Here is a 23,576-nt window from a genome sequence, read left to right as displayed (position 1 = left end):
GGATCCCAGATAATGTTTCCATAATCCAAAATGGGTTGGATAAGAGATTTGTACGCCAGAATTTTAGTGTCGTATGATGAATAGCGAAGAGAACGTCTCAAAAAATGTAATTTCATCATTGCATTATTAGATATGTAGTCGATATGTCGATCCCAGTGGAGGTTGCTACATATATGCAAGCCTAGATACTTGTATTCTGTTACTCGATTTAGGATGTTTCCATCAGCTGTATAATTGTAAACAAGGGGACACTTCTTATTTGTTATCGACATGGCCACACTTTTTTGATAGTTTACACACATTTGCCAAGAATTACACCACTTCATGAGTTTCTCAATTTCTGTGTTAAGCTTAACTTGGTCTTCAACTGTGTGAATAAGTGAATACAACGCACAATCATCTGCATATAATCGTATTTTAACCCTGCAATTATCAACAATATCGTTTATGAACACCAAAAACAACAACGGGCCAAGCACGGAGCCCTGGGGAACCCCTGAGCCAACAGGTAACATGTTTGATGGAGTGTCTTTAAAAACAACGTATTGCTGCCGGGATGTTAGATACGATTTAATCCAGCTACACAGTTTCCCGTTTTTTAATAATGTGTTCAGTTTAATGAGCAATTTAGAATGGGAAATCTTGTCAAATGCTTTAGCAAAATCTAAAAAAATTACGTCTATCTGTTTTCTCTCATTAATAGCTGCGGCGAAGTCATGTGTCATTTCAACCAGTTGAGTTACAGTAGAAAAGCCGTGACGGAACCCATGTTGCATTGGTGTTAATATTGAGTAATTTTCCAAGAAAAGCGTAATATGCTTATGAATAAGATGCTCGAGAATTTTACAACACGTGCATGTTAAAGCTATAGGTCGATAATTAGAAATAAGCTGCTTATCGCCATTTTTAAACAGTGGTTTTATCTTGGAAATTCTCCAGTCATCAGGCAAAGTACCCGTCGAAAGGGATGTACGGTAAATAATTAACAAAAATTTAGATGACCACTCAGCGTATCGTTTAAGGAATGCATTAGGTATATTATCGGGTCCATATGACTTTTTCACATCTAAATTAAGCAAGAGGTTAAATATTCCACTTTCTGTTATTTCCAAATCTTCAATCGGAGGTAATGTCTGGAATTTGTCAAATAAGGGTATGCTACCATTATCTTTGGAAAAAACGGATTCAAAGTGGGTGTTGAACGCATCAGAAATCTTAGCAGCATCGGATGTGAAATCATTGCCTATGTTAAATGTATTAGTACTTGAGGACTTCGGTGTGATGGTCCTCCAAAACTTAGCTGGTGCCTCCTTTACCAGCGTGCTCAAACGAATGTTATAGAAGTTGAAACGTTCCTGCTTCATCTTTTTCTTAAGTTCACGAGAGAGCATTGCCACTTCAGCGATACGTTTTTGACTACTGTTCTTCTTAATTTGTTTCCTGGCACGGTTTAGTTTTCTTTTAATGTGAATGCTATCACGCGTTATCCAAGGATTCGCAGAATTGATTTTTCGATACTTGACTGGTACAAATAGCTGAATGCAGGCGTGAATTGTATTTTTGAATTTCAGCCATAATGAATTGACGTCATACTCTTCAGTGATCATACTACTGCACACGAAAACGACATTTTACACGATCCTGTTTATTTACATGGTCCATTTTATTTCATTTACACGGTCCTGTTTTACACGATCTGGTCGGCATGAACTCTTGAACCGGGCACCATATAGATTGAAAGACACACACAGAGTTTGAGACAAACCTAGTTTCCCGTGGAGCATCCTCTTGCACTATAACAACACATCTCAATTTAGTTAGTTGGTCAGAACGAGGTGAAAACAGCTCGCACTTGAAAAGCACAAGCAGAAGGAATGACGCCTGCACCCTGTGCTCCCTGTACATTCTCGTTGAGAGTGCAGTTTTCACCTTATCCTTATGCAATTTCGCATTTATAACATTGTTCGCTGCATAATCTTTGTGGCATTAAAGTGTGTGATACCGTCATGTGTATCCCATGTAATTTATAAAAATAGAATACAAGATAGCTTGATTCAAAAATAACAAAGTGCATCCAGTGCCATGTCCTGTAGCCATTCTTTAGGCAAGTGGCAGAATGATTTATTCTTCAAAACATATCTTACTTGTAACCACTACAAGAGCTAACTCGTACACTGGCACATTCTGTTTGCCTCTTCAGATTATAAGGTACCTTTTTTACACCAGAAAGTCTTCAAGAAGAATAGAAGTGTTGTAATTGTGAAGAAAGAAAAGTAGAAGGAAAAAAAGATAACCTGCCCTGTACAGGGACCGAGCCTGCGAACTTCGAATAACATGTCCGATGCTCTATCAACTGAGCTACCATGGCGGCTATCCCTCTTCCATTTTGTACGGTATATATGTGCATTTATACATTGAAGAGTCAGTCAGCGCTGCTTGTTACCGTTATGGCGAGTGTGGGACACCTTTTTTTGCCTACTGGCAATTACATTACGATTGCAATTACGTTACGATTACTTCCAATATCCCTATACTTCTTTGGCAGCATTATGCATCTGTCAGTTCTCACAGTTCTCAAAAAATCTGCTAGTCACAGGAGGTGGCAATGGTTCACCCTCCCACCTAAATGCATGTACTTGAACACATGCACAACTGATCAAAAAAAAACAAGTCACACACCGCTAAGATTACCGAGATTCACGGTTTCAGATTCATGAGTAAAGGAAAGAACTATGAGTTTAAGGGTTTGTTGTCTTTGTTGAACACATTATAATGAGAACTAGTAGAAAATGATGCCAAACAAACTATAGGGGATGTTATCAAAAGTAACTTTAACAAAATTATGAAAAGAAAAGTGAACAAAAACTTAACTTGGCAACGTTTCTTGACAATTGAATTGACATTACTTTTTATAACATCCCTATATTTTACTGGATAGTGTTGTCGGGTAATTCCCATTATTAGAGTGGTGAGTAGGCTGACAAAGAAAGCATATGGCATTGATACTTCTTTTGAACACCTAATAGTTTGAGGACCTTAAAAGAGCGGAAGCTACTTTGAGTAGACCAGAATATTTAGTTGGAGCGAAAAAAAAACGTACACACATTTTTACCAGGCTTTTTAACACATTTTGAGACATAAAAGTGTATGCTGCCAGTAATGTTAAGTACCATTACTTTTGTCACACTATGCACTGTAGCAGGTGTAGTTAGAGTGGTGATAGTGAAGGATTAATCAAGCACGCCACCAACTGTGTTCACATCAATGGTCGCGTATTTTAAAAATAAACCTGCTGTATAATGAAAAAAAGTTTAGAGCATTTATGTTTTTATCCAAATTAAGTTAAACCGATTGGGTAAGCAAACCATTTGCATAAAATCAAAAGGCATAAAGTGATTCATGTATTATAACTATGTGAACAATTTCAGCAACGCAGGGCAAAGTGACAACAGTTCTATTAAAAACCCCTCTCATTATAACATGCATGAAAAGCACCACACCAGAATATTTTATAGTGCATGTAATATCGAGACTACTAGACTGTCTATTGACCTTTTAGAAGAAGGGTATCTCCTTCACGTTCAAGGGGCAACCACTTAGCCTTTTCCTGAGCTTTATTGTGAATATTTCCTGAATTTCAGATATCATTAGGATTGATTTAGAGTGAACAGATTTTGCTTACGCATTGAAACCTAGTTCTGTATGTAACTGCAATTATGGGTGCCAAACCACCTCCAATTAATTTTTAACATTTAACTCATTTTTTAACAGCAGCAGCACAACTAGCTGTGGGTGCCCAAAAAATAACTAGAAACAATACCTTTACCTCTTTGAGCCTTTCGGAAGTGTTCAGCTTCTCAGTGCTCACCTTACGACATTTTTTTTAAATACGTGTTTGTGTGCCCACTACTCTTGCTCCTTGTACAGTGAGGAGGAGCACATGGCAAGAAGAGAGAAGAAACAAGCATTGCGAAAAAAAGCGAAATAAGCGAGGACCTCTTTTGTATCAGACAATGTGTGTAACATTACTATTGCGACAACATATAGACAAATTATCACGACTATGCATCCATTGTAGAGTCATACACAGCTGCAACACCACGACCAAATTTCAACCTTGTGTTGGTTTAGTATCCCTTTATAGTGGCAAGCTAATGATATCTGCATTTGTTTAGCACACATTGAGATGCAGCGAAATGTGATATGGTAATCTCATTTAGAATGCACGTCATGTGGCTTCATTGTATATGTGGCCACAAGTAACTCTGGTTGCAAAGCAATATGGCAGAGCCTAAACAGACGTCACCGACCACTCCAATCTGAACTTGCCTTTGCTACTTGCCCATTATCATCCCAGCAAAAAATGAATAATTGAATCTGCTACAGGTATGTGCTAGCTTATCCTAAGGACCAAGTATGAAGGGTGTTTTGTCATTATTGAGATCAGTTATTTGTTCAAGAACACTTGCTGTCAAACACAAACACATTGCTGTTGAAGCATCAAGACTCAAATATAAAGCAAAAAGAAGTGTCTCTTTAAAAATTACAGGCCACAAGGTGCAAGATAAATATTTGATATACTTGGGATGTAAGGCACGCACAAGAGGTGCTGCCATATTATACTTTTCCTTGTGTTGAAACCTGCTTGCTTTACTCACCCAACACATCTGTAAAGATGCCGTGAAAACACCAAGGAGCTGATGCAGCAAGGTTGAACACATGTCCAGGGATTCCACCATTCCTAAGCAGACCTACAGCCTCCACAGTCCTGCAACCATTTGTAAGGTAAATATAGTTCTACCCAAAGTTCTTGGTTTACAGACACACATGCAAGACGCATAACCACTCTATAGGAAGTTTGCATGATAATGCGCTGGGTAGCAAAACGGATGCCAATATCAAGTATCAAGGCCTGCCGCTTCTTTCTTTCCGTTCTTAATTAATCAATCCATGGTTAATAAATGTTCCCCCAATGTGAAGTGTACTGGCAGTCCGGTGACGAATTGCAATGTATTTCAAACACAGTCCAATTCATGGTGTGTAAGCATCCAATAGCGTTTTGTCAGCTGTTCAAGAAAAGAGCATGAAGTTTAGCTAAAACCCATGTTTTTTATAAACACCATTCAATTTGATATAAAAGTTGTGAGCATAATGTGAAGGAACACGTATTAATGTTTAATCAATGATTTCTTATAATGTACTGATATGAATGCAACTAACTGAATATGAAACGATAATTTTTGCTTGAGAATTTAGAGTTATGAACACTATCGCACTTGCCAGCTGCATCTTGTCCAAAACAGCAGCAAGATAGGCTAGTTTCTGTAGGTGAGCAGTAATGAGCAGTGCAAAGTAACAACAACAAACACCAGTAACAACAGTATGGAGCAAGCACAGACTGCCAACTGCATAATTTATTGCACAAAAGTTCGCCTGAATATCAGTCAGACAACTCATGCAAATGAAGGTCCAGTTGGGAATGAACAAGTTACGAAATCAACAATGCCTGCTTTCACTAACAGGACCCTCATTCACATAAAGTATGCAGCGATAGGCCCCTACCGAGGTACGTCACAGCATGATGTCACTGGCACATGTAAAAGGTGCGGCTGGAAAAACACTCCCGCTCGTGGCTCAGCCCGGTACAGTCGTGCGGTGTTTGGGGCAAGTTTTAATTTTTCAAAGCTTACACTTCACGTTACAATGTCAACATTAGCTGTAGTATGTGTCAGCAAACATCTAGCTGTGTGGTAAAATATTTGCCACGCTGTCTGTTTATCTTGAAGAAGTGAACACACGTGGTGGCCTGTGCGAGGAACAGTGGCATAGTCTTCAAAAATGTGCACTGTTGATTGCGGCATGTAGTGTGCATTGAAAGGTATTGAGAATGTTGGTTCAACTGAGAATATTGTGTATGGTGTGTGCAGTGTCAATAACAATGTGTCTTGTTTGCGAAGACGTTAGCACTCATGTCAGGGACCGGTCGATGAAAAAACTTGATTCGACATTTTAGTCAAGGTAAATATGCACTTGACGCGACCATCTGCGAGTGGGTACATCTCGGTGTTTGCGCTGTGTGCAGAAAAAAATTGCATGGTGACCGGGCTGGAAGATACCATTTGCTGAAGCTGCATGTATGAATCGCCCCAACGAGTACGCAAGCCCAATAAAGGTATAACTCGTTTTATCGAAGGCCTCATATGTCTTCATGTAATAAGCAGAGATTCTTGTTTCACATATACTCAGTACCTTTACTGCTCGATATTCATGAAGTGACAATGCAAACAACAAGTTTGTGTGTTAGGTCCTAAGGGAGCAATGTAAATATGCAAATAAGTTGTAGGTATCAGATGCAGCGATGTAACTGCGCAAAAGATTAGGTATATATTAGGCTACAGGTTTAGAATCGCATACATCTCAGTGGTCTATCAGGAACGTCACAAACAACTTCCTTGCCAACCAGCCCTTGCACAGAGGGAGGGAATGGCTGGCACGGCGCTCGAAGTGACGTCACACTATTTGCAAACATAGAGAGGTTTCTTACTTAGGCAACATTTTGCACAATATATTTTTTAGATGCAAGACTGTACTCGTCCACATTGATCATACTGATGTCTTTTGTTGTTACTTTGTGCTGTGAATTACTAGGCATTTAGTCACCATGATCTTTAAAAGCTAATTTCAGTGTTCTCTCTCATATTGCTGACAACTGTGTTGTTGCATAAATTGGGCAAAAAAGCAACACAGAAAGGCCGTCACAATAAATACACCAACATGGGTATTCTCCTGCAAACAAAAGTCGGCACTGGTCCTGTCATTACCCGTCTTCCTTCTCTCTTTGCCTTGTTTGTGCTGAAACAGCCAAACACCTGATGAGTTAGATGAGAAATATTAACGCATCAAAACTATAAGTGCTTGCATCAGCAACTACACAACAGCGTGATAACCGCACCCCTGCCACACAGCAGCGAAACATATTTTGAACATGCTGGCAGTGTATTATTTTATAAAAAGCAACTCTGGCAGATTACAAAATCTCACATTGTGCATGCAAGTTTTCTTCAAAGTCAGGCGTACAATGTAGGTGCTGGCCGGTACATTATTAGTTACTAGCAAAAGCGTCTTGCAGGTACATATGCAGATTGCATGAACACCTCTCTCTCTACACTAGGCACACACATTATATCTTTTAACAAGCACACGCCACTGTTTAGGGGCATAATAACGCTCTACCGTGAACGTATGCTAATCAACCCACTTAGGCGGTTGGCTAGGTGAATCGAGCCAAGTTACAAATTGTATCGCCCGCGAACGTAAACAAAATGCTGCTTTTCATCAAATGGCACTGCAGGCTTAGTTTAATCAACAACGTAGCAAGCGCCGTGTGCGTCTTCCTCACTAATTTGCACAAATGAAAAAATCGATCACCATACACATGCATGTTGCCGCAGTTGTCTCGAATTAGCTCCAGTAAGGCCGCGCCGATGCGCCATGGCTCTGTTAGCATTAGCGTTGTCAAAGCGAATCGGCAACCGCACTCGCAAAGGCGCGTAAGGTTGCCGTTTCACGACGCCTCGTTCGAGTGCAGCAACACACACTTGCACTGAGTGGCATACTTGGTCTACATAAAAAAGTGTCCCCCTTACCTTTAGTTTCTTTCACACTGTCCTGAGGGAAGCAACCACAGGCGTCAGCCGTCACCTCGGAGTCCTTCGAGTGCCCGCCCAACCCGCCGATTCCTTGGACGACTCGCACTTGATCCGCACTCGAACAACCGCGGGAATAGGGCGCAATCTTAGCACATCACACGAACGAGGAACGGCGCTTCCTTGCGTAAATTTAACATTTCGTGCTCTCGTGTGTAGCAGCGCGAACACAGGAGAGAGCATGCCCACGGAGGCAAAGACAAACAACATGTGGCTTTAGCTGTGAATGGATTTAGCTTGGATATCTGTGTGAGAAAAAAAAACATCTGTCGCTGCTATAAACTGAAAAAAAATGTATGTTATCTGGCAAAATAACTTTAAAAGTGATAAACGGTTATTCAAAAAACAAGTTACAACTTATGAATATTTTCGCAGGTTTTTGTTTTGTTTTTGTTCTAGCAGACGACAGCCTCCTACTGCTTCTACACTCTAAGCCAAAAATGGCCAAAATGGGAGCAACGGCTGTTTTTACTCCTTCAGACCGACTGTTACTCTCCGAAAAGACCAAGTGGAACAAGATGGCCGACTTGTTCGAGAATGGGGGAGCAACTGTATTCATCTTAAGTTTGTAAGGGAGCAACGGAAGGAGGAACCGCTGTAAATGCTCTCGTCACGCAACGGTTACTCCCCGGCAGGACACCGCACACAAATATGCATGCCGCCCACATTGATATTTATGGGCCAGATTATTGTTTGTTCTGTGTGCCAAACTTCACCAAGCCAAAACAGTGATTTATTTTAGCATCCGTAGATAATAAGATAGCAGCGCTGGCTGAACACAGAAGGCCTGAGAATACAGTACGGCAAATACCTAACACACGCAGCAGCAGAATGGAGAGTTGGCACGTCAAAGCGGACCGAATGCCGAAACACGTGCAAAACAACGATAAAAGAAGCCTAGACACGCCGTTCGTCCGCGAAGTAAGGGCGTCAAAGTCGATCAAGCACCGAAACACGTGCATAAGGAGCCCCCCCCCCCCCCAGATATATCGGAGAAGAAAAAAAAAAAGCGGACCCAGACGCGCTTCTCATCAGCCATTCACTTAGTAGCACGCTTCACCGTGTAGTTTGAGGGCAGAATGACAAATCTGCGCCATCTGCGCCCGCACGACAAAAGTGGCGCTGATGTAGCAAACGATGTAAGTTACAAAGTAATTTTTATTCAGTGTTTATGTTGACTAGCACTAAATAAAAATTACACTCAACTTTTTATATTTATTTATGAGTTTTAGTGTACCTCAGTTTTTTTTTATAATTGTATTAGGAGAACACACTGAAATTATTGCGCTGACGCCTGTGCTGCCACTGCTGAACGTTTTTTTTTTCGGCGCAACTAGGTTCCCGTTCGCACTACTTACTCATTTTCATATGGTCTGTGGTTGGCGAGCACATGGACGGGCGAGCTTGTGAGCTATGTTTTGATCGTGTGTGTGTGCCGCAGATTTGCGTTTCTGCTTATTCGTGATGAAGGTTAGTGTGTATTTATCTTTATGGAGCGCGAAGTAGTTGTGGATTTTGCTGCTGGGTGGAACAAACACATCGTAAACACGTCTTCAGCTATCTGCAAGCCTGTTCGCTCGTCGGACAAAGGACCGAGCATGCATCAGCGTGCAGGTGAGTGGCATTTCCAGCAACATTTAATGCTCTTACAATACATTGTTGAGTGGTTGCGCTGTTGAAAGAGAAATGGTTTGCTCTTATTCACCGTATCCATTGCTAGCCGTATCGGACTAAATTACCTCTATTACCGCCTGCATACCCTCTTGCTTCCACTGTCACCACTGCAGTGCCAGTGTACTTTTGCAGTTAAAAGTTCATTTCCGCAACACTACCTCGCTTGAAAAAACATTGGGGCGGGGTTGTAGCTGCATTCATACTGGCACTTTTCTATCATTGGCTTTATGTAATGTTAACGGCTGAGTGTTGGGGCCTTGGGCTCTTTTTGCGACATACACTTTACATCTCTAATTTTTTAGAGATGTAAAGTGTATGTAAATCAGTAAGTGAACAAATCATTGTCGCATCACTTCACTGGCATAGCCAGGCGGTTGCGCACAGAATTTTTTTAGGCCGGGCGTAGGGAGCCCAAATTGACGACCATATTCGCTTGCCCGGCCTATTCATATAAGCGGACCCCCCCCCCCCCCTCCCCGCACGGCTAAAAAAAAAAACATCTGCCCACATCACTGCGTCACTTGCTTCACCTCTGCGCTGAACGTACTATTTTATAAGCGCACCATCAAGCGAGCAGTTTACATATTGACAGAACAATTGGAGGAGGAATGACCCAAATCTTTCAGATTTCTTTAGTGATGTAAAACCTTAGCAAAACTGAATATTGTAAAAGACAATCATAAATGCTGTATGTTCTCGTTAGCGCTGTCATTATTCTGCATCATGAAATCTTTATGCGCTGTGAAAACTTGGCATGCCGTTGAAGTCACATATCGACGTTAATACCAATCGACGAAAATTTCGACAACCTCAATAACACCGTTTGGGATTTGCCGCATGCACATAATTCGGCTGATTCCCACTTGGCTGTTCTTAACCTGACTTCACTGCTACCAAATGAAACAATATTTGATGCATGTCTTTTACTACTTTTTTTTCAGGGATATGACACAAATTTGGTTATACTGCAGATAAAGATGCTCCCAACGATGCTAAAGTACAGAAAGCAAGTGAATTTTGGTAAGTGCAGACTTTTTGTACTACGTATATGAAAGCATCGCTTTTTAGGGGCAAACTGTGCATGTGTTGGCCAGAGAATAGTTCATTATGCCACATGGTTACACTGGCACTGACAATTCGACATGGCTCCGCTGGCCCGTGTGTGTGCTCACACTGTTACCGTTAAGATAAAATGTTTATGTTTTCATTGCAGGGATTGCTGTTTGTACTAAAAAGCCAACTGCCAAGATTTGTTTACGCTGGTACTCCTAAAAGTATGCTTTCCCTATTTACATGGATTTTGGCTTGCACAAAGCATAACACTTGGGCCTAGATTCACAAAGCTGTCCATGCGCAGGCCTTCATAACAGCGTTTCTTGACTTGCCTTTACCCTGTTTTCTGCAGATGTTTCGTGGGTTTAAAAGTGCCACAGCATGTTGACCTCCCCCACTCTGAAATATTCGCGTTCAAAGTTCCGCAAGAGTGGGCTTAACTTTCTTGTGCACCTCTTTGCTAGTCCAAGATACTGAAGTGTTATGCTCTTACTAGAGGTGGCAGTGTTTCTAATGTTTGTATTTCCATCACATTGACCAAGTATGCGATCTTGGCTTGACTGGTAGCACATCCTCAACAAATGTCTTTGTGGCACATGTAGAAGGCAGTACAAAATAAATAGGCAGACATTCACACCGGGAGCTAACTTCTAATAATGCTTTTTTTTTGGAAACCATGGTGTGCTTATTCCAATTTGTCTAACAAGCAGTAACCTGTTTGGCTGTGAACCAACAAGACGTTGAACTAATAAAAGCTTAACATCTTGTTGCTCTCAGATATATATGTATTAGCAAGCTATCTGTGACACTGTCAAACAAAGAATCAGAATATCTGTGCATGCCTTGAGATATATTGCTTCGTTCACATATCTCGTGGCTGTGACTCGTCAACCCAGTGAACAAATGCACCCTAGTTTAATAAATTTAAAGCATTTTTTGAAGGTATCACGGTCTACATTTATTTTTCTATAGTTTTTTCCAGCCGTTTGCGTCAGGTACAAAGAAATATACTGAAGAGTGTCATGTAGCCTCTGCAAATGTTTGGTTTCAAGCAGGCTTTGCATGCCTGGCTTGTGCCTACAGGTATTGCACAATTCAACACGCAGCAGCGTATGACAGAACAGTACAATCGAGAGCAACTATGTGCACGAGCTAAATAAGTATTTTAACATGAGCGGACGGTACGTGTTATTTGCCACACACATGATATCACTTAGAATGCCCATTGGTGAATGGGCTCGTAGAAATGTCACTTAGCTGTGTATAGGAAACAAGTTAACTGAACCTAAGGGTATCTTTAACTGCTACAAAGATGCCTTGTTGAGGTGCTGCACATTTTCTTCCAGAATATTGCTGTCGGACATCATGTGAAGAGTCTCCACCACATCAGCATTTATATGGCTTGCCAAGTAACGTTTGGCCGAACCTTCCTTTTTTTCACATTTCGTTTTGCAGTAGACATCCTAGAATGTAAGCGCTGCTGCAGTGTTTGTGACTGATTGTTATATATTGATTCTGGCATGTTTAACCTCACAGTTCTATTTTTTTTCTTACAGCAATGAGATGCTTCACATATGCCTGTGGGGACATTCCACTGCGCTAGCCTGATGGAAACACCAGCTGCGAAACTTGAGTCCTTCAGCATTGGAGAAGTTGCCCTTCTCTCACCAATGATGACACAGACTGCCCTATGCTGGAAATTCAAGATTGTTTTTCCATGGATGACGCAGAAAACCTTTAATGTATTATGGTGCTTGTTTAGTGCTGGCTGTGATGTGGCGAAGTCTACTTTTACGTGTGCTCACACGTCGCCTCCAAAAAAGAACAATAAAGCATTTATTTTTCTTTCAAATTGTCCACTTTTTGTGTTAGAAGCACCCAAGCAGTGCTCTTCCAAGGAGCTCTCGCCATGTGTTAAGCGTGTGACAACCCTACTCGAGATAAATAGTCATTTCCCCAAGGAGCAACTGGAAGCATGTGCAGTTGGTTTTCAGAGTAACTGCGAACACGTGGGAGGAATGGTAAAGTGTAACTGTTGCTCTTAGAAGAGCAACTGGTGGGAGTAATGGTTGGTCCGCAGGGAGCAACTGGTGGGAGTAACTGTTGGTCCGGAGGGAGGAACTGGAGGGAGTAACTGTTCATCCCCCAAAAGAGGAACTGAGAGGATAGCAACGGTTCGTCCCTCTGCAGTTACTCCTTTTAGGGGAGTAATGGGAGTGGCAATGCAATTGCTCCCTGAAAGGAGCAACCCCTATACCCCTGTTGCTCCGTTTTGGCTTAGAGTGTACGACAGACGTAGTGCGGTTTCACGTTCGGTGCGTGTCGCCGACGCAAAGCTCTACAGCAGTGATATCAGGGTTATCAATTCTCAATGAATAATAGAATTGCTACAAAGCAGTAACATTTTGACATAATGCAGTACGCAATCTTTCAAGGTATGACATTTCTTTGCTCTCAAGCAAATCGAAGCAAGCGGGCCGGCGCAATCAGCTGATGTCGCCACTACGCGAGGCATGGTCGTGCGCAATAACGTCGCGCCCCGCGCTCGATTTGTCATCAAGCGATAGAGCTACTAAGTGGAATACAGCTAGATGCAGGGATTAATGGCGTATCACTCTAATTCCCTGTGGTGGCCGACTCAATCGCAAGAGAGCCCCGGGAAACAACCTTCAACTGCTCAAGCTTGTGTGTGGGTGTAAAAATACTTGTTTTCATCCGCGGCGGGGCAGCAATCTATAGTTGAAAGATATGCGAAAAGCATGTGACGTATATACAATCACAAAAAATATGCACACAACAATAGATACGATCGCATATCGTACATAAATATGCCAACCCATAGCGTGTGAAAAGCAAATTTATATACATAACTTAAACTCTAAGACACTATTCTGCGCGATTAGCTTAGCAAGTTAACGCACTCAGTTCACGTGCGCGAGCACAACTAAGTGGCGCAGGTTCGAGTCCCGCCAATTCAAATTGTTTTTTTGTTTCGTTTTCAACGTTTTTATTGTACTGCTATTTTTTCTAATGCCTTAGGTTATAAAACAAAATAAAAGCAATATTGCGTTCAAGTACGTATGTGGGACTGTGTTTTTTGCGAACAGTTATTAGTATTTTCATTTTCATTATTAATTTTTTTATTTATTTTATAATATAACAAAATTAAGGACTAAGGGGAACATTGGGTCTGCTTGATTGTGAAGAGACTCGAGAACTGAGAAAACTCAAATCAAAAAGTTTATTTGAGAAAAAACTGAGCATTTCACAGCCGGACCAGTTTCTTCAAGGGTAGGCCCTAGGTATGCGCGAGACTTGCTATATGACTCATCTCAAGCTGTGGCAGTTGAGGGAAGGCAATATCACCGAGAAGCAGTTCCAAAATATATTTTGGTTGATGTTTTTGATTCCTCCAAAATAAGGGCTGCACAATTGTGATCGAACCAAACCAAGAATTGCGGGCACGAAGTCATGAGACAGAAAATGAATAATGTTGATTGTTTGAAAAATTGCCCTTAATAAAAGGAAGAGTTATGGAGTGCTACGTAGCTTAACCCGCAGTTTAAAATGGACAATGTTGCACACACAGACATTGGTTAAATTTCTTTGCAGCACAGTTGAAGCATATATGTAGAACTGAAGCATCAAGAGAAGCTCATGCGTCCTCACTTTATTGCGCTTTACATAGCTTGTATGCGTCCATGCAGCCATGATATGATATATTTTAAAGCATTTGTTTAACCTATAATCTTCTTATTCATTAAAGCTGGCCCATAAGTTGTGTCTTATGTAGCACTACAATTGAAGCGTAATCTGCATGGTGGTCTGAAACAATGCTTTTGAAGATCTCAAAACGACCCAGCTCTATACACGACCATCCGTGCATCAATGATAAGCACCATTATGTGTCCGTACATATCAGTTGTGCTCTCATACTTAATTATTTTTCTGACCACTCCCTCTGCCCCTACCTCGTTTCTGTCGTGAAGCTGTGGCAAGTTGTGTATAGCTGTATTTATATTGTAGGAGCACATATACTATCAATAAAAAATTATTTTTAGGCTACATGCAATTAGTTTTCATAGATTTTCATTTCTTTTGTCGGTGCTCAGGAGAGCTAAGCTCATGGTCGATATTTTAAAATGACATTTCTCTTTGCCAATGTTAATGAGAACAGTTTCATTAATATTGACAAGTTCATTCACATTAAATTTAGTTCTCATTATTATTGTTTCTACCAAAAAACGAGCCCTTGAAGTTATGCTTTTCTTGCTTGATTTGTTTTCGTGTGACAGCATGCAAGTAAAATGACAGTTATTGTCATTCCTTGTGAATGACACATTTTCCGTGGGACAGACTTTAGCACCTGGTCATCTGCAGAAGTTGTATTCATTCTGGAAAAGGGCGAACAGTGGTGACTGACAACACAGACAAGCCTGCGTTATTCTTTTGTACTATATATGTCACTGTGCATTCATTTATAACTTTATAGAGCTCGGATTTCCTGCTGAAAATGTGACAACAACTGTACAGTTTCCACATTTTTGCAACAATCCACATTCCTTTCATACACTATTGCACAGTTTCGTAAGCACCTTACAAAATTTGTATATTTCCGTAAGACCTTACATTCTGTATTTTCCTTATGAAAGCTTCTGTACACTCCATACACTTTCCTTATCCTCCCATATCTTCCATAATGAACTCTCCGTATGCTCCATAAGTTTCCTTATCTTTCCATATCTTCCATAAAACTCACTCCATCCATGCCATAAAACTTCCTTATCCTTCCATATACTCCATAAAAAGCTTTCCATATATGCCATACATTTTCCTTATGTTTCTGTATACTCCATAAAAAGCTTTCCGTATACGCATAGAATTTCCTTATCCTTCCATATACTCCATAAGAAGCTTTCCGTAAATGCCATACAACTTCCGTATATTTCCATAAAACTCCATATGTTTTCCGTATGTAGCATAAGGAAATGTTACGGAGTCCATATATTTTCCGTAAGACTTCATACGGAACTTTTCAGTAGGAAATCACTCACTGTTTGAGTGATGCAGGCACTTACACAACATCGCGCTTAGTAGTGTGAACTCGTTAAGTCACACGTTTAATAGGACATCTGCAACAGGCCCGCGAACGCATGCTGTTGTAAGTGGCTGGCAGCCTACTTCGGCAGAGCTGCTGCAGGCGCCCAGCTAGCGCTGTATGACTACCTACGAAAACAGTACACTCACCGTTAACAGGCCCACGTTGTCCGTGTCCGCCGCTCCATGAATATTCCATAATCCGAGCGTCACTTCGAACACGGTGTCATGCGTTACCACCATTGAAGATGCGCCTGTTCGCTAGAACTTGCACAGCGACCAAGACCCCAGACCAACGCAACGCATTTGAAAGACCGATGAGACAGAGAGAGCGACGTTGAGAGAGTGAAGGAGGAGGCACTGGCGGCGGCCGGCGCCGCAGCTGTCGACGCAGGTGTTCGGTGACGCAACTATTCGCTTATCTACGCCGCTGTTGTGGAGCAACGCTGGCCGGGGTGAGTGGGGGGGGGGAGCTGGAAACCCGCCAAGACGGCGCCGAAAGGCAAACGCTATGGCGCATACGGCGGACGGTGGTTCGACGCGGAAGGCAATCGAATTGCGCTTCAAGAATGACTCCTTGTAAATGGCAACTCTCCTTCCAGCCAGCCGCACAGCGACGCAGGTTATTTACCAGCCTCGGGTTCTTTGAGTATTTTGACGGAATGCGATGGCAGTGGGCGAAAAATAGTGAAGCAAAACTTGCGGAAAACAAAGTGCACCAATGGACAGAAACAATAATTATTTCGTCCTCGGTGGCATTAGCGGGAGAGCATCGCTACACCTTTTTACAGAGGAATTCCTTTTCGCATTGTCTGTATCTGGCAATTCCGCGTATGGTGCCGCAAACTCTGAATGCGTAGTCGAAGCTGGAACAAATTAATCCACAGTCGCGGATGTTTAGAAGGCTAGTCACGCACCACGAAACGTGCCGAGGTTGTTATAGCAAATTTTTTGCTGACCACATGATCAGCACATAATTCCATATGGTTGCCCAATGAGCTAGCTAAGCACCTGTAGCAAAGACAGGGCACGTTCTTGTCAAACGTTGTCAATATAAACGATGGTTGTGCATAAGTGCAGTGACGGCTTTCCATGTGAATTGGTCATAACCCACGTTTTCGAGCGTAGAAGCGCCTCAGCGGACCTAATCAGCTACCACAGTAAGTTCGTAAGCACTGATGAGGTACGAAAATGTGCAGCTATTTTCCATGTACTGAATAGTCCATGTACAGTGCGTACACGGACTACCTCCCATATAGACTCCCAGTCTGAACATGTGTGGGACCTTAAACACTAAGAAGCAGTGCCTCCCCCCCCGCACACACACACACACACACACACACACGAAATTCGAGGGCGCACTGGCTGATACACACGCATACTTATTCACAGGCGCACACACATACACGTATACACACATACGGCAACACACACACACACGACCGTAAACGCACGCATGCATGGGCGTACACATGTGCACAGGCACGCTTAACACAAGCACGGACTCGCACATGCGCGCGCACGCACACATGCACGGGTGTACACACAATCGCGCTTACACGCGAACACATGCGCAGGCTCACGCACACACACCCATACTCGAGTGAACATTATGTTCCTGTATATAATCCATAGCAAACATGTAGCTTATAACCAACGCTAAGGTGAGCTCTCGTAACGTGGTTTGCAGTTAATTGCCATTATAGATGAAACGCGATTTGCTTCTGCTGGCATTCTGCTGTATTCGGAGAGCAGCTTCACACATTCTAAGTCTAGGCCGTCATTTAACGCAAGGTCCACATATTCGTGCAGTAGCTACGCTGCTCGGCCGCCAATCCGAAGGTCGCGGGTTTGATGCCGGCCGTGGCAGTCGAATTAGAATGGAGGCGAAAGGTAGAAGCCTGTGCACTGTGCGATATCAGCACCCATTAAAGAACACCAAATGGTCAAAATCTCGAGAGCTTTTCACTACGACGACCCTCATAATCATATCGAGGTTTTTGAGACGTAAAATCCCAAATATTATAATTATGTGTTCTTCTTATGCTGCATGTTCCATCTGATGAATCATCACCTACACCCTTCTCAGGCACAAAAGCACCCTTGGAGCCTATTTTAGGGTGCTATCGAGGCAAGCACCCAAACAAATGGGTGCTTTTTTTCAATAGACCATTTATGGGTGGTAAAGGGTGTATTAAAGGGTGCTTTCTCGTAAAAAACCCTTTTTACACCCTTTTAGGTGTAAAAATTTTCACTGTGTATCGGAGATTTTCTGTGAAAAACCATGATACGATTATGAGGCCAACAGTATAGTGGAGGGTCCCGATGATTTCTACCATCTGCGTTTATTGTGCATGCGCTGACGTCGCGCAGTCCAGCGACCTCAAGCGTCTCTTGTCCATCAAAATGCGACCGCTGTTGCCGGAATCGAACCCGCTACTTTAGAGTCAGCGGACGAGTATTGTAACCACTGCACCATTCCGGTACACTTTTAGTCTTCAGAATCGAACTTAAGTTCTAGTTGTTCTGTGAATGCAATGTCAGCTGAAATATTATTGGCAACTTTTTTCAGCGCGTGAACATTAAAAAAAAGGGACAGGGTAGACAGAAAGCGTGCTCTTTCTTTCTACGCTGTATTTTTCCCTGCGTTTGCGCGCTGAAAAAACTTGCAAATATGACACGCACCAACTAGCCCAGCTTCCCCTCTTGTGAGTTAGATGAAAAATAGGTAACAGCACAAGTAGTAGCCAAAAAAACAAGAATCAGACACTTTGCGAAAAAACACGTGGATATCACTGAACAGGTAATAATACTTATGGTAATTAAACCTACAATATCAAATAGTTTGCCAAAATAAATTTGAATACATAATTGCTTTTTTCCAGAACGGTTCACTTGAGTTTAAAACGTTATAAAAACAGAATGATGAAAGATGAACGTGATTGATCCAGGAAGATTGTTCCAGTTCTGTGACTTTCGGAGAATAAAGTACTGATTACATGTGTTCGTTGAGCATCGCATGGCTTCAACCTTTTGGAGAGGGTAAGAGCCAGTGAAGGTGTATAGCGGGAGCAGAATGAGGTTATCATGCAGGGTGGGACTGTGGTGAGGTGTAAAAGCGCAGATTAAACAATTGTAAATTAAACAGAGAGCAAGCATAGCCTTGTATAGCACGCTATAGCGGGGTTTTGGAAAGAGGCAGGTAAGAGGATACCCACTTGGACCCAAACAACCCTGCTTCGGTCCCCACTCTGCTTCAGGATATTTTATTATTCATTTATATTATTTACATCATTCTCAATTTTTCGGTTCCGCATAAGAAGATGAATTTTCGCTTATTACCAACTGAGCAGATGCCGACGCCGGAATTTCTGTGAAACGAGCTCTTTAAAGCTATCGCGGTGAAGCAGGCGCGGGAGGCCGAGAGCCGACAGCGACTGCATACCAATGATCCAGCAGCCTTCCAAGCCGCGCAGAATAGCGAACGGGAAATTCGAGCGCCGGTGGTAGTCTGATTCTGCAAACCACGCCCGCTAGTTAGCTCGCGATGTCAAACGCTTGTAACAACGCGGCGTTGCGGTGTCATTTGGATGATTGCGGGAGCACGTTCGCTGGGGTGAACGCCCGCTTTCGGCGGGAGTTTCTCCAGCGGCACATTCTCTTCGGCTACGATGTTTGTGACCGTCTGTGGTTAGCGAACAACCACTGTGATGAACGCAGTATCAAATGCATATAGATAGATAGATAGATAGATAGATAGATAGATAGATAGATAGATAGATAGATAGATAGATAGATAGATAGATAGATAGATAGATAGATAGATAGATAGATGCAGTCAAAGTCGCCGAAGTTCCCCAAAGAAAGCTTCGCATTTAATTAAAAACGCTGTGGTAAACCCAAGTCAAGCATGTGTCTAAGCTCATTAAAAAGCACGAACATGTAACCAATAATTGTGAAATGCTTGACTTCCGCGTCATGTTGAACTTACTGCTAAATCACGGAGCCGCCCGTTTCAGCTTGTTGCTGGTTAACCATTTGTACGGTGCGTTTGGGCGGTGATTTTTATCTGAGTCATTAAACCTTCATTCTTTTTAAAGATATGCGTGGCCTAGATCAGCCGTTGCGTAGATGGAAAAATGTTTTTTTTTTGGTGTCGTCAAGTTACTTCAATGAACCATCATACCTATCCTTCCATTTGTACGTACGCATTCTACTTTATATGCATTCCACTTGTATGCATGGGGAATAGAAGCGCACAGAAGTGGGGACATTTTTGAATGTTTGTTTACACTCAGATCAAGCCACCAAAGATCGTTCAGCAAGCATGGTCTGACAACGCGTACCACATAACCACCACACCAACATGGCGGGGCTCATGATAATACGAGCACCAACATGATGGTGTAGTGATAAGTACGCTCCAATGCCAACCCGAAGGTCGCGGGTTCAAATCCCGGCTTCATTTCAGATGAGGGCGAAAATGTTGAGGCCCATGTACCTAGATTTAGGTGCATGTTAAGAAACTCCGATGTGGCCGAAATTGTCGGAGCCCTCTACTACGGCGTCTCTCAGAATCATATAGTGCATTATGGGACGTTAAACCTCAGATATTAAAACCAAGTGGTAGCTATGAAACACCGAGAGCTTTCGCTTACCAACAGTACAACTGGAAACACGTAACGGAAGCGTAAGCATGAACACAAATTTGTATCATTTAGCTGCTGGTAGTCATGGTCCTCATTCATAATGCTTTGTCTTTATAACCACCTATGAATCAAAAACTGCTTTGTGAATGCGGCGCAAATAAGTCAGTGTGACATAAAGCGCATGGCTTGCTGACGTTTTTTCCATGTTTTTTCTTCCGCTTGGCACACTTCTACATTATTTATTTTGCTCTCTTTGCTCCAGCTTGCTATCAGAAGCGTGAGGCGCAACCATACACAGCTCTTAAAGTATATCGCAAAACAAGAATCCATTCATATATTTAGTTTTGTATGCCATTAGGCAGGCTTTTCTAATAATGATAATTGTTAGGGTTTAACGTCCAAAAACCACCATATGATCATGAGAGACGCCGTTTTGTAGGGTCCGGAAATTTCGACCAGTTGGAGTTCATTTACGTGCACCCAAACCTGAGCACGTGGACCTCAAGCATTTTCCCCTCCATCGGAAGTGCCGTCGCCGCGGCCGGAATTCAATCCCACAACCTGCGGGTCAGCAGCCGAGTGGCATAACCTCTAGACCATTGTTGAGGGTTGGGCAAACTTTTGAAATAAAAAAAAACATCAGGGAGATTTCAGTCGGATTTCATTCTTGCTAGTGTTCCACATACCCTCTGTATCTTGAACATGATGCTTAGAAAAAAAAAATGGTATTACGGTACGTGACGCTTCAAGGTACACATGCAATAGTGGGCAGCAATGGGCGGCTAAGACTGACATACATGTGTAACGATGTTATTTGCTTGACTGCAAGATTTTCGTTACGGTGTGGCATAAAAAAAAGAGGGGGAGGGGGTAAACATGTCTGAAAGAAGGCTTCCACCGCGCTAACAATCGGAGTACACTGATTTTGAAAAAGAAAACAGAGACTAGCCGCAAAGTACGAATAAACTCTGAATATAAATGAAAGTGCACGGAAACAGCTATAGCAGATACATCCTTATAGCGGTCTGCAGTCATAAACGGGTCGTCTGCCTTCCGTGTTCGAGCGGCAGCCCATTTAACGTACCGCGAATAGTGTGAGCATCCATCCATTCTGCTCATTCATTTCAGTCAGAGAACATAATCTGCATTAACCTTATTCCTTATCTGCGCGCGTAGAGTCATGGCCCCGGCAGCGCCATACACAATCTATTGTCAGTAAGGAAATCGACATGAGTTGGCGTGTGGGCAGGGCGACACTGAACAAATAATAACCTAAATTCACCATTTACGCAGAATGAGAAGACGTGAGCAAGAATTAGAGATTCTCCCGTTGAGCCAAGTCGTTAAAGTCCATAGGTTTGCCTATATGTATGTATATATCCGTATGCTGTACGCAACAGAGAACAACCCAAGAGTGTACGGGCGAGTCATCAATTGCTGCTCGAGAGAAACTTGGGTGCTCATGACGTCCTGAAAAAAACCTGCAATGATAAAACACAGGACGGGAGGTATTTTCTGATGAGGGGCTCCCCGCTAAAAGCGGACCCCGTGAAATTGATTTCACAGAGAATCTAGAGCTCCGGTCGAACGCCCCGAGTGCGGGGAAGCTATTCTGCGTCATTTGGGCTCGCCGTCTCAAGGCTCTGCGCGATAAACGGTACAGATGTAATGGAGGCGACGACAATCATCGTCGTAACACACTTCGCGACAGGCTTCTTTCTTGCGTGATTTCTCTCGTTGCGAAGAAGCGCGGGGACCGCGTATTCGCTATTCTACACGATCCGTTCGGTGGTGCGTGCGTTGCACAAGCTCGGCGCGCCTGTTTATCGCGGTAACAACTGCTCCCATGGAGGAACGAAGGGACCGCTAACTCCGTAGTAAGTCTGAAATGTGACATATTTTATTACGTCAGGGCGCTTTTCACTGCTCGTCCAACAACATCATCTTCAGTGGTGGTTTGTCAGCGAACGCGGTAGTTGTAATGTGCCCGCCAGAGGCAATAAATTTCTTGGGCTTTTCCACGACTGTGCGTGCTTTCAGGATAGTAAACAAGTTTCTAATGTCAGTACTTCTTTCTTCCTGTTCACCACAATGAAGAATAGTTGTGCGTACTGCCAGAACGCTTGCCGAAATACCCATATGTGTGGAAGAACGCTGGCTTCGTATTGTGAGACGCTATTGTACTGATTTATTGCGAAAAAACAATAAGTACACAATATATCCGCATTGCACAGAGTAATCAACATTTGCGTTTCAAATGAACTCAGTTCAGATTGTGCCAGCAATAGTAGAAGGCTTATTCTGATTTTGTGTCTTCTGAATGGACGTGAACGCCGGTCTGTATAGATTCGTTCTATTTTTTCGCGCTATAGTTACTTTAAATCACTTCCCAGTACTCTAAAACGAAAAAAGTGGGATTATTCTGGTGACTTTTTTATAGCTTAAAGCCGCCTCAGTGTCCTCGTGCCCGTTCATTCAATGGTCCGTATTATTTTATGCATACGACTGGCTCTTTTGACGACCTTAAATGTGTGCGTCTAGCTTCAATAACTAACGTGATCTAAATATCAGTAAGCAGCTTCTTCAGCGAACTGTTGTCATCCGTCCCCTTTTAGTTAAGAAGTAACTTTCCTAACCACTCAAGGATTGCACCAATATGCCATCGCTGCAGGGTATTCTTATTGCTCATTTTCCCCACTTGATGGTTGAAGAATTTATTGTGCGTCTTGCCTCGTGGAAAAGGCAAAAACACGGAAGCACCACAGAAGAATCACTCTACAAGTTAAACGAGCTGCCTGCAGCGGTGACATTTAAGGCGAATATATTTCTCCCTCACGAACGAAGACCAGTAAACGTTCTACTTTCTTCTTGGGGGCTTACGAATTTCCGCCATGGAGAAAGTTCAGGGTAGGCGCAGGCATTTTTATATGCCTTGAATAGAGCCGGTTTGACCGACACGGGTCTACACAGCTTGCTTCATCGGTTACCTTTCCGGGTCTCTCGAGCAGCATGTCGGGTACAAAAGCACCGATTACATGCAAACAAGGGAAGAAAATTGTGCTAATCACTCCTCACACTTTGTGTATGCAAATTGAATTGAGAGGTTGTGCACTCTTTCTCACTTAGCATGCCTTAGAAATTACCCAAGAAGCCTGTCTTTTTTTTCGCCGTTGAAATCTCTGTTTCGTTTCATCTTTTCTCAATGGCGTACTCCTTCAGCGTCACATACGGCCTCATAGCGGAATCCAGAAGTCACAATCTCTATCGCTACATGAATGCCTCAGCATTTTGCCGTGTCAACAAAAACTCGCCTGTGTTATATCTTGGTCAAGCGCTATCATACACATAAGCGGCCTTCAAGATCTCTGCGGAGACACCTGGCTCTTGCTAAGGTTGT

The 23,576-nt window shown here is 42.6% G+C and overlaps 1 long non-coding RNA gene across 1 annotated transcript; it reads left to right on the top strand.

Moving 5' to 3' along the window:
- Positions 1-9,018: 9,018 nt before the first annotated feature.
- On the top strand, positions 9,019-11,978 carry LOC142776817 (uncharacterized). Its single transcript, XR_012887819.1, has 3 exons — positions 9,019-9,320; positions 10,322-10,400; positions 10,594-11,978. It is a non-coding gene; the product is annotated as an uncharacterized LOC142776817 (long non-coding RNA).
- Positions 11,979-23,576: the final 11,598 nt, after the last annotated feature.

The sequence above is a fragment of the Rhipicephalus microplus genome, chromosome X (genome assembly GCF_043290135.1).
Source record: "Rhipicephalus microplus isolate Deutch F79 chromosome X, USDA_Rmic, whole genome shotgun sequence".
Taxonomy (NCBI): Eukaryota; Metazoa; Arthropoda; class Arachnida; order Ixodida; family Ixodidae; genus Rhipicephalus; species Rhipicephalus microplus.
This window is presented reverse-complemented; position numbering and strand designations above follow the sequence as displayed.